Here is a 10,822-nt window from a genome sequence, read left to right as displayed (position 1 = left end):
CCGCGCCAAGGATATGACCGGGATTGCCAGGCATAGGAGACGAACAAGCGGCTTGGTGCCTAGCAATTGACTAATAAGTTCTCGTGTCGCTACTCGCCTAGGCATAGAGAGCCTAAGGACGAAAGGAGGCCGAAGTCATCGCGTCACTAATCACTACACAGTTGTTATTCACTTGTTCAACGTGGTAGCACGAAGCGCGCCTTTGTGAGGCCGATATCAGCCCAACTCCTTTATGCTCGCGGTAGAGTGGGTCCCGGCAAATCCTACATAACGTCTATTGGGTTGGGTATACATGCACTATATATCGCTCAACAAGCATTGGCACCGACTCGCCCGCATGGGCCAGCCCATTTAGTGTTTCCTTTCTTTGCTTTTTATTTTTTCTTTATTCTTTCGTATTTTCCTATTTTGATTTTTTGTTTTACTCGATGAAATTGAATATTTTTACATCATGATTTTTTTTTAAATCAGAACAAATTTTAAAATGTGAAATCATGAATAATTTTTTAAAACCGTGAGGACCAAGGTGGGACAATGTGAAGGCAATCATTCTAAGTCTAGATTTTTTGTAAATCTGAACCTTTTTTACCTACTGATTTTTTCAAACTCTGAGCTTTTAAAAAATCATGGACAATATTCAAAATTGAACATTTTTAAATATCATGAACATTTTTAAATCTATAATTTTTTAAAACTTTAACTTTAAAAATCCAAATATTTTTATAATCATAAAATTAAAGTAAAAGGGATTAAAATTAAAATAACAAAGCATACCAGTTAATGGGCTGGAAGAATCCGAGCTAGAAAAATAGTTGTTGCTGGGAGCCCCTCCTAGCGCTCGCTAGCAGGGATAAATAGGGCAACCTATCAGTTATAACTCAAGGAACATGATGCTTTTAGAAGCATCCAATCGTTTTTCCGTTCTTAACTTCTTTTATAGTTTTGTTTTTTGCTTTTTCTATTATTTTTATCCACCTTGTTATAAGATTCAGAGCAAGACCTAAAAACTATGTAAATGCACTGATGTCCTGAACAAGACAAAGTAGACTAAGTTTTTAAGCTGGCTCATGGCCAAGTCTATTACATACCGAAACTCCAGCAAAAGCGCTTCTTTCTCAACCCAAACGCTGCAGGATCCCTGCTCTAGACACTAATGCAGCAAGTTCCACTCTTCTTGCAAAATCGGCCAATGATGACATGAATTGCATCGCATCCGCCTCCTCCGGTTGCGCTTTCATGTAAGCTTCTGTAGCACGGCTAGCATATGGGAAGAGGAGGTGGTCTTCCAGGTTGAACCCAGCTAAATGAAGTGCAGTTCAATCTTACATTAGCGTCAAGAGCACCGTCATCTTTCTGATCATCAGAGCCATGAGTTGATCCGCTAGAGCCCGGTCCTGACCTTTGAAGAGAATCCTCCATTTTCTCAGATATGACAGAACCAGATGCCAAGCCTGTTTGATATTAATCTAAATCTTTCGGTTTAAACATAATGTTGTTCCTGTTATTTGAAATGCTCCACAATACAACAATAAAACTACATTAAGTTGCACGTATCTTTTGTTCATAGCTATTTGGAAGCTAGGGAAATGAAGTCAATAATTAAAACTCCAAAAACCTCAAAGACATCAGACCAAACCAATCTAGATACAATGCATTCAAATAACAAATGCGTAACCTATAAACTTAATAACGAAGACATCGGATGAATGACTGGCTCACAGTTTGTCTGTTTTAGTGGGTTGTCTTGCGCTTCCGGCTAAGTACGATGAATCGTAAGATCTGGGCGTGGTTGAAACTCTACGATCTCCTCCTGTCCTACGCGATATGAGGGCACCACCTTGTCTTTGAGCCAGCCACGTAAGAGGTTCATGCTTCACTTTTTTTTCTCTTCAACATTACTGCATTACATACAGATGTAGTAGCATAGTGTAGTAGTACTAACCTTATTTAAAGTCCTGGCACACCAGACATGTTTCTGATAACGAAGGACGTCTAGCACACGAAGACGGCCATCATCTGGTTCACTAAATCTTTGCACTAATTATCTGCCGAAATCCTGGAGTACTGTAGACATTATCGGTTCTGAACATTGCTGACAACTGCTTGATTGACCAATTTAATTAGTTTCATAAATGTTATTGGTACTATTTTATCTAGGAGTAGAAAGTTGGTCAAACTTAAGAATGTTTAACTTAAGATAAGGGTAAATACACTCTCTACATACGCTGTACTAGCTGAAAACCTTGCGTACATATGTGCCCGATAAAAAGTGCGTCGTGTTGAAGTCTCCTTTCCATCAAAAGTCAACCTCTTCTGCAAAATGAATCAAAATTCAACCTGCCGAGAGCATAGCTAACTAACCCGGCCTGCTGACTTCCTTCCTATGATCTCTTCTATATAAGCGCGATGCTTCAGAGACATTCCCTCCACACAAATACATACTCGATCGAGCTCCTTAACTAAGAGCCAGGACCCAAGACTCGAGAGCCAATAAGCCAAACACTTGCATTACTTTTCTTTCTCTCAACAATGGCGAACGCTGCCATCCTTCTCATCACCGTGCTGGCCACCGCCACCGCCGTCAGTGCAAGCCCAGCGACTCCGGCAAGGAGGAGCCGTTTCCTGCTCGTTGGTGGCACTGTCCACCCTCTTCTTCCAACTTACGACTGCTCCAAGAAGTCAGCCGAAGCATGCCTCGTGCCGGGGAGCACCGGGACGATGTGCTGCGGCGGCCAGTGCGTGGACACCGTCGCCAGCGCCGAGCACTGCGGCGGCTGCAACAAGGCGTGCAAGCACGGCCGGACATGCTGTGGCGGCCACTGCGTGGATCTGCTCTCCGACAAGAAGAACTGCGGCAGCTGCTCCAACCAGTGCTACAAGAAGTGCAACAATGGCTTCTGCGACTACGCGGAATAATACAATACTACTTCAGCGTCACCGTCTGAGAGTGTTCTCTTAAGAGTAGTTCGTAGAAATTGGCTCATATACGCGGCCAGTGTGACAGGGTGCCACAAAGTCGACCAAATTAGTTGACGGCGCTTAATACTTTTTTTTTGGAACAGGGCAAAAAGCAACGAGCACTGCGACGGTGCTTAAATGCTTAATACTGAAGGGTGAAAGATATATGATCATAACATATCCGCACAAGAGAATTAGATAAATGACCTACTCAACTGTGTTGAACTTACTCCATAATTTTGGTGTTTGATACTGTGCGCTGTCGGCACAAGATCAGCTGGGCCGACGGCAGCCGTCGGCACAGGCTAGCCATCGGCACACGGCTCGTCTATGCCGAGGGCGACCGTCGGCACACCTCCTAGCCGTCGGCACATGAGTAGGTGGTGGGACCACCGACGTCAGCGGGGGAGGAAACGGCGGTTAGCTGCCGTCGGCACAGCTACCCTGCATTTTTTCCCTCTCCTTCTCTCCCGCCCCTTTTTTCCGCCATGATTTCCCCCCATTCTTCTCGCGCTCATTCTCTCCCGCCAAGTATTTCCACCGTTTCAGCCCCTCGTTGGCCTATATATAGCCATGTCTTCTCCACTAACAACACCAGCAACATTTCTCTTCTAGTCACTTCTCTCATCCAACAGCACCACAAAATCCTCTGAGCTCAGCTGCCGTTGAGATGGCTCCTCGTCACCGTAGCAACACGGGCTTCATTGGCGTTCGCCAGCGGCCTGCGGGCCATTTCGCGACTGAAATCACCGCCGGTGGTGCGCGTGTGTGCTCGGCACCTTCTACATGAAGGAGGCTGCTGCCCGCGCATACGACGTTACGGCTTGGAGGTTTGGCCGGTCGCGCCACGAAATGAACTTCCCGGAAGTCATGTCTTTGACGAAAGCCCAAAGTCTCTCTACTGAGCCGCTACTTCGCTCAGAGGGTGAAGCGCGGCGGTACAGCGATGGCCAGCGGCGGATTGATACCACCGAGGCGGACGAGCAGTTCATGACACGGTGGCGCAGAGACCATCCCGGAGACGTCCAGGCCACGCGCGCATTCTGGAAGGAGAAGCAGTCGTACAAGAGAGAGAGGAGGGCGGGAAAGCGGCAGAGGAGGGCCGAATATGAAGCGGAGTGCGCCAAAGGAGAGATGTCGACATGTGGGGAGAATGATGAACGGTGGTTGTGGAACCTCTCAAGTACCGCTTCAGAGGACACCCCCAGCGAGGACGAAGATTTCGACAACTAATTAGTATGTGTGTGTCGAGTTCGTGTGTCTAGCGGGTCATGTGACGACCCAATGTTAAGTGCTTTGTTCGTGTGTGGGTGTAGTTCTTTAATTGTTTTGGTTTGTGTGCGGGTGTAGTTTTAAGTGTTTTGGTTCGTGTGTGGGTGTAGTTCTTTAAGTGTTTCGGTTCGTGTGTGGTTTAGTTCTTTAAGTGCTTTGGTTTGTGTGTGGGTCTAGTTATTTAAATCTTTTGTATCGTGTGTGGGTCTCAAGTCTTAAGTGTATCGTTATTGTGTGTCGTCTGAAATCAATCATCGGAGGGTGGATATTGTGTGTCCCTTTTAGCCAATATAAGGATGGATATTGGACGAGATCGACGGATCCCTCTGATGCGGAGATGGACACTCTTCTGAAAGAGAGTCGCCCCGGAATGAAATAATTCCTGGCTTGGTTCTACGAAAAAGTAATTTCTAACTAGTCCCTTCTAGCCAATACTTTTGCAATCCATGACTTGTCCTTCTTATTACACGTAACTAATGCAAAAAAACAATTTGAAATGAATTTGTAGGGAGCTGATCTCAACATTGAGATGACGGATAAGCTGACATGTGTTTCCCAGGGTTGTAACCGTAGAATCTCAATGTATGAGAAGTATGATGTGAATAATGGGTATCGCTTCCATACAGAGTATCACTAGAAGAATCAGCCTAACCCAAAAACTATAAATACTGGGGTCTTCACCAAAGGAGCCGATGACATAGAATACTACAGAAGGTTAGAGAATGTATACGAGCTGACATTCAATATGACAAACGTACAACTCAATCTTGTTGTGTTCAAATGCCACTGGTTCGACCCAGAAGTTGGACAGAGAAGCACTCCTTCCATTGGGTTAGTTGAAGTTAGGCCTTCAACCTGCTATAGCGGAGCTGATGTCTTTGTTGTGGCTCACCAAGCCAAGCAAGTTTATTATTTGCCCTACCCATGTCAAAAGGAGGAACTCAAAGGCTAGGAAGTCGTGTTCAAGGTATCACCACATGGTAGGCTACACATGCCCTCCGACGAGGATTACAACAACATTGACCCTGTAACATACGAGGGAATTTTTTATCAAGAGCAAGAGAACTTCGGGGATTTTGAAATACAAATTGGTCTTGAGGACCTCGAGAACGAGGCACAAATTCATGGTGAAACAGTGGTGAATCTAAAGGACATACAAATGCTCACCAAGTTACATGAGGGAAATGACATCAATGATGAGCCTCCACCAGACATTCCCATCCAACCTCATTACTCACATGATACTGATAGTGATAGTGAAAATGAGAACTCAATGCCTCATTATGAGAATCCAATGCCTCATTATGATAGTGATGATTTGAGGTGAGGGTCCTTTATGTCTTTATGCTTAGTATGTATTTTTTAATATGCTTCTTATACTTAGTATTTATTTTTCAACATGCTTCTTAATTGCAATATGCCTTTTTTTGCTTAGTATCTATTTTTCAACATGCTTCGCAATATGCTTTTTTTTGCTTACTGTCTACATTTTATTAAGGCATGAATGCTTACTTGTTTACTCTTTCTCAATGCAGGTGATTGATCAATATGAGCGGAACCAAGGAATCCATGACCTCCATCCTGAAGACCATGAGGAGCCAGAAGTTTACCGTGACCACTAGAAGTGGAAGACCAACGCATGCCAACACGCACTACGCGGGTGACGACGCGGGTGGAGTTGGAGGTGGAGGTGTAGGTGGAGGTGGAGTTGGAGGACGAGGTGGAGGTGGAGGACGAGGTGGAGGTGGAGGACGAGGTTGAGGGGGAGGACGAGGACGAGGTGGAGATGGGGGACGAGGTGGACCTCTCCTTCTTGGTGACATACCCTCTGCTTGTGGCGACGTGGCTTCCCAGTCCGCTCACACACAGTCTACTTAGGGGGACATGGAGTTGGAGATGGAGGTGGAGGGGCAGGATGAGGAGGCGGAGAGGGAGATGGCGCCAAAGAAGTTGCACATTCGTGGTGAAGCGCAAATCCCTGATGAGAGGAGGGAGCCTACTATCCATGAAGAGAAAGCCCTCAACATCCCGAACGACAAAGAGTAAGTTTAATTTTGAACATGTAGATTCATTTTGGTATGTACTAATGTTTTGATTATTGTGCATAACTGATTGGCATACTAATGTTTTGATTATTGTGCAGCAATTGGACATATGACAAGGGGGTTCGCCAGTCGTCGAGCATGCTTGGAGCTCTTATTAGGATGTATTAGCTGGGCTTTTACACTCCGGTCCCCAGCGGCGACAAGAAGCTAGCCGAGACTTGGGCGGACTATGAGGCAGCGAACTGCCCGGGCTTTGGGAAAGCTTCTGACGTCGTGTACACCAAGTTTTGGGTAAAGCATGCTTATCGAGTTTACTTCATATTTGATGACCCCACTATGCTAACTCAAGCCTCTCTCACAATTTTTTGTATGCATGATTGCAGACCCATTATAAGGTGCCTAATGATATGGTTGAGCATAAGAAGGTGGTACTGACTAGGGCTTGTCAGAGGTTGACACGGCAGCAGTGGTAAAATCAGAAGCATACCTGCATCGGGCACTTCAAGGCTGAGCATGGCATGAGGGTCAAGAAGGCTGACAATATCATGGACGATACTCAACTGGCGAAGGATGATTACATGAAGGTAAGTAAATTGTCAATGAGATTCTATGTTGCTGATAGTTGGGATTGCATTATTGTAGCGACCCAGGAAAATACCCCTAATAGATTTTATGTGTGCTTTTTCTTTCATGCATAATCATGGCATCATGCATATTTTTGAACTCCAAAATTATTTTGTATTAAATCCTATTTTATTGCTAAAGCTATTCTCCTCCTTTTTCTTCCAAATAATAGTCTTCTTTTCCCTGCTTAATTTCTAGTCTAAAAACTATTTGTAAATGTTTTTAAAACAAAACAGCAAAATAAAACAGCAAAATGTTTTAAGTAAAAAAAAAGGGGAGACAAGCTCCAGCCAACCGGCCAGGCCACCCAGGCCCAGCCGGCAGCCCACCACGCATCCTTTCCAGCCCACCAAGCCGCAGCCCACTCCCTCTAAACCCTAGCCGGCCAAACCACCTCCCCTTGGCAGTTTTCTATTCCCACACCCCCGCCGCCGGCTCCCTTTGCAGAAAAATCCCTTTGCCTTTCTTTTTCGCAGCCCGGTCCTCCCACCTCTCCCTCTCGGCCCCGCAGGAGAACGAGCCCCGACGCGCTCGCTCCTTCCCTCCTCACGCGACGAGCGCAGCTGCGCACGCTGCTCCACCTCGATCCCGTCACCGAGCGCCCCACGCGGCCTCGCTCCCCGTCGCCTCTCCCTCCCTGCTCGAGCCATGGCGCTGCCGCCGGCCCTTCCCCGGCCTCGCCCCGCCTTCTTCCCCGCGTCCCTGCACGTTCTGTGAGCCGCGCCGCCATTTTCCATCGCCGGCCGCGCGCCCCTGCCTCCTCCTTGCCATGAGCCCGAGCTCGTCCGCCTCAACGCAGCGGCCCCCATCTGCTTCTCTCCGGTGGTGCGCCGACGACCTCTGCCTCGCGCCGCGGGCGGGTTTCTCGCCACCAGTCGCAGCTCGGCCCCCTCCTCATCGACCAGGGTCGCCCCGCACCTCGAGCTCCTCCGCGTGCGTTCTTGCTCGTCCCCGACCTCCACCTCGACACGCCGTCCCTCGTCGCCCTGCTGGCATGGTCTATGCCGTGACACGATTTTTGCCAACCGTGAGCTTCTGCCGTTCGGGCCGTTCTACGTGTGCAGTTTCATAGCCAATCAGAGCGGAGGCTCATTTGTTTCGTAGCTTGCAGTTGGCCAGTGTTGTTTCCAGCGATGCCGCATGTTGATGTTGCTGCCGGTACAGCTGCGTTGTGGTTCCTTTCTTGCGAAGCTAATGTGCTACTCCGGCGATGCTGCGAAACAAGATCTTCGTCATGGATCTTCAAGTTCTTCTTCCCGGACCTGAGGACCCCCCCCCCCCCCCCAAGACATCGGCGACTTCCGCCACTTCCACTCCGCCCCGGTGATCATCCTTGTTCCGATAACGTGAGACCCCGACCCTAAGCCAATCCTATCCTATTTTCTAAATGTGCCATCTATAACTTGTTACATTCATCATATCAACATGTGTGCATTGCATACCTCGTGGTTGTTCGGGTAATAGCAAATCACCTAATTTAAATATGGAATTGTGCGGGATTGTTTCTCTCTTATCCCGGTTCCATTTAAATTTGTGTAGCGCACCTATGCCTTGTCTTGCCATGCTAATAACATTTAATATGCGGGGTAGATAAATAACTTGAACCAAATAATTGTTTGTCGGAAATCTGATTCCGTTTAAATTGGATATAAGTTCCATCGCCGCATCATGTTTGCCATGTCATGCATGCATATCATATCATAAGCATGCCGATTCTTCTCCGTAGTTGTAAGATTTGCATCCGTTGTGTGCTCCAACATTTGCTTCTTACCGGATAGGATCACGAAGTGGTGTAGTGAGATAAGACAAGTTCTCCGGATGTCCCTCGGCAATCTTTAACAGGCAAGCATTTCCCCTATACTTCTGCCCCTACAGAAGTCGCTCACCTATTTTATTTTGCCTTCTCCCTCATGTTATCCTTAAGTTGCGCTCTTGTCACGTGTCCCTTCCACTTGTTACCTCAAGCAGCCCATATTGCCACCACCAACCACCAACCTCCTACAACAGTTGTTTGGTTATCGGGTCTGCCTTGCGAGTCGTAGTGCATGCTAGTGATGTTTATATCTCGTTACCATTACTGCTATCTTATCGGGTTATCTGTTGGGGAACATGACACATGGTTTATGGATATATCTGTTGAGGGTATCATGGTTACTTGTTAATAGTTGTTAGCGGAGACATCGGTGGGTCAGTTGCTCGTTTTATGACGGCTCACTTGTGTTTCCATGAAATCTAGGACCCCGAGTTCTTGTTATCTGTTCTGAGACTGAGCGCTCTAACCACACGTGGGTATGCTTATGGATCTCCCCTCGACCACTGCCGGAATCTACAGCTTTGTCCAGTGGCCACAAATAGTTCGTATTGTTCTACCTTTTGTTGTTTGCGTGCATGCCAGCATGTTACTTATTTACTTTGGGAAGCCCTTGGGTGCCTTGTATCCCTTGTTTTTGGTATGCACGTATAGGTTTGCGGCCTGAGCGTTTATCGCATGCTGAAGCGGGTCATTCGCCCCTGTGTGTTTTGACCCTCGGAAGCCGTGCACGCAATAGCTAGGTCCGCTTCGAAGATTCAGCCGGACTTCGATACGGGTTCAACTTGGTTAGGTGGCTTTCTGGACATTGTTGTCGTGAAGGAGAGTGCGAGTCGTGATATCCACCTGTCGCAAGTGGGTTGATCGTGCGTGTGGGCACATTTGGGCACCCCTGCAGGGTTAAATCTTATCGATAAGCCGCGTCCGCGGTTATGGACGACTTGGAGCTGTATGACTCGACCATAGACAACTTACACCTGCTGTTTCAATCATAATAACTGGTGTAGTAAGTTAGCACAACTCTAATAATAAATGGTTAAAACTTGACAACCGTGTGAGTGCCTTTGTAAGTACTTCCTTGTGAGAGGGGAACGCATCGGCTGTGTTATGTTTGCAGAGTATAGAACTGTTAGTTTATGCGCTCTCTCACCTTCTCTGATTAGACGAATGTTGTAGAGTGTCTCTATAGGTTTTTAGTGCTTGCGCGCTGCCGCTTAACCCCACCATATTGCCTATGACGTTCCTCTTGCGTCCTCTAAGTCCCCTGCGTGCCTCAAGTACAAAGGACGACCGGTTGACGAATGCTTATACGTCTTGAAGTCTTGTTAAGTACGAACCCGTACTTATTGTCGCTTCTACGGGACATAACCGGGCAGGTATGAAGATATGTTCGATGAAGACGACGCTAGCAAGGTTACCCTTCCGGCTTGGCCTGGGCAGGGTTATGGACGCCACTGGTTATCTTCAGGACTCTTAGTCCAAATTTGTATCTTGTCCGTACTCGGATGTATTTGATCTTCTGTATGATTTGGATCTTTGTATGTATCTATTTGTATCTTGACTCGTTGGAGTCGTTCTTGTAATATATCTGTTTCTTGTGGGCTCTATTGTAACCTTGTTGTAATGTTACCTCTCGTGATTGATTCCACCCGCATCGCGTGCATGCTTCGGCGTGTACGAGGCGCTTGGTGGTGCGTCTCCTAAAATCGATATCGTGCGGATTTCGGCGGATTCGCTGGGATCCTCATGGTACCGGTTTTGGGGCGTCACAAGTATGTGTTCTTTAAATGAGTTTTTATTTTTCAGGTTATGCCCCTGTGGTGCGAAAATAAGGAAGACGCATTTGAGGCGTTGATAGTGAGGTGGGTTGGCGAAGGCACCGACTTCAACGCCAAGAGCGCGCGCAACAAGGCAAACCGTGGCAGCGGAGGAACATACAGTGCGGGAAGCCGCAACACTGAGCGCTACAGGAAACACAAGGTATATATATACATGGAACATCTTGCATTTATTTCCCCTCATATTACTACTTGATACACATAACATTTCTTTTATTGTGCAGGAGGCGGAAGTCGGGGAGCCTCTCATCGAGGTGGGAGGGTGGTAGAAGATG

The sequence above is a fragment of the Lolium rigidum genome, chromosome 4 (genome assembly GCF_022539505.1).
Source record: "Lolium rigidum isolate FL_2022 chromosome 4, APGP_CSIRO_Lrig_0.1, whole genome shotgun sequence".
NCBI classification, from domain to species: Eukaryota; Viridiplantae; Streptophyta; class Magnoliopsida; order Poales; family Poaceae; genus Lolium; species Lolium rigidum.
Note: the sequence above shows the minus strand (reverse complement) of the source record.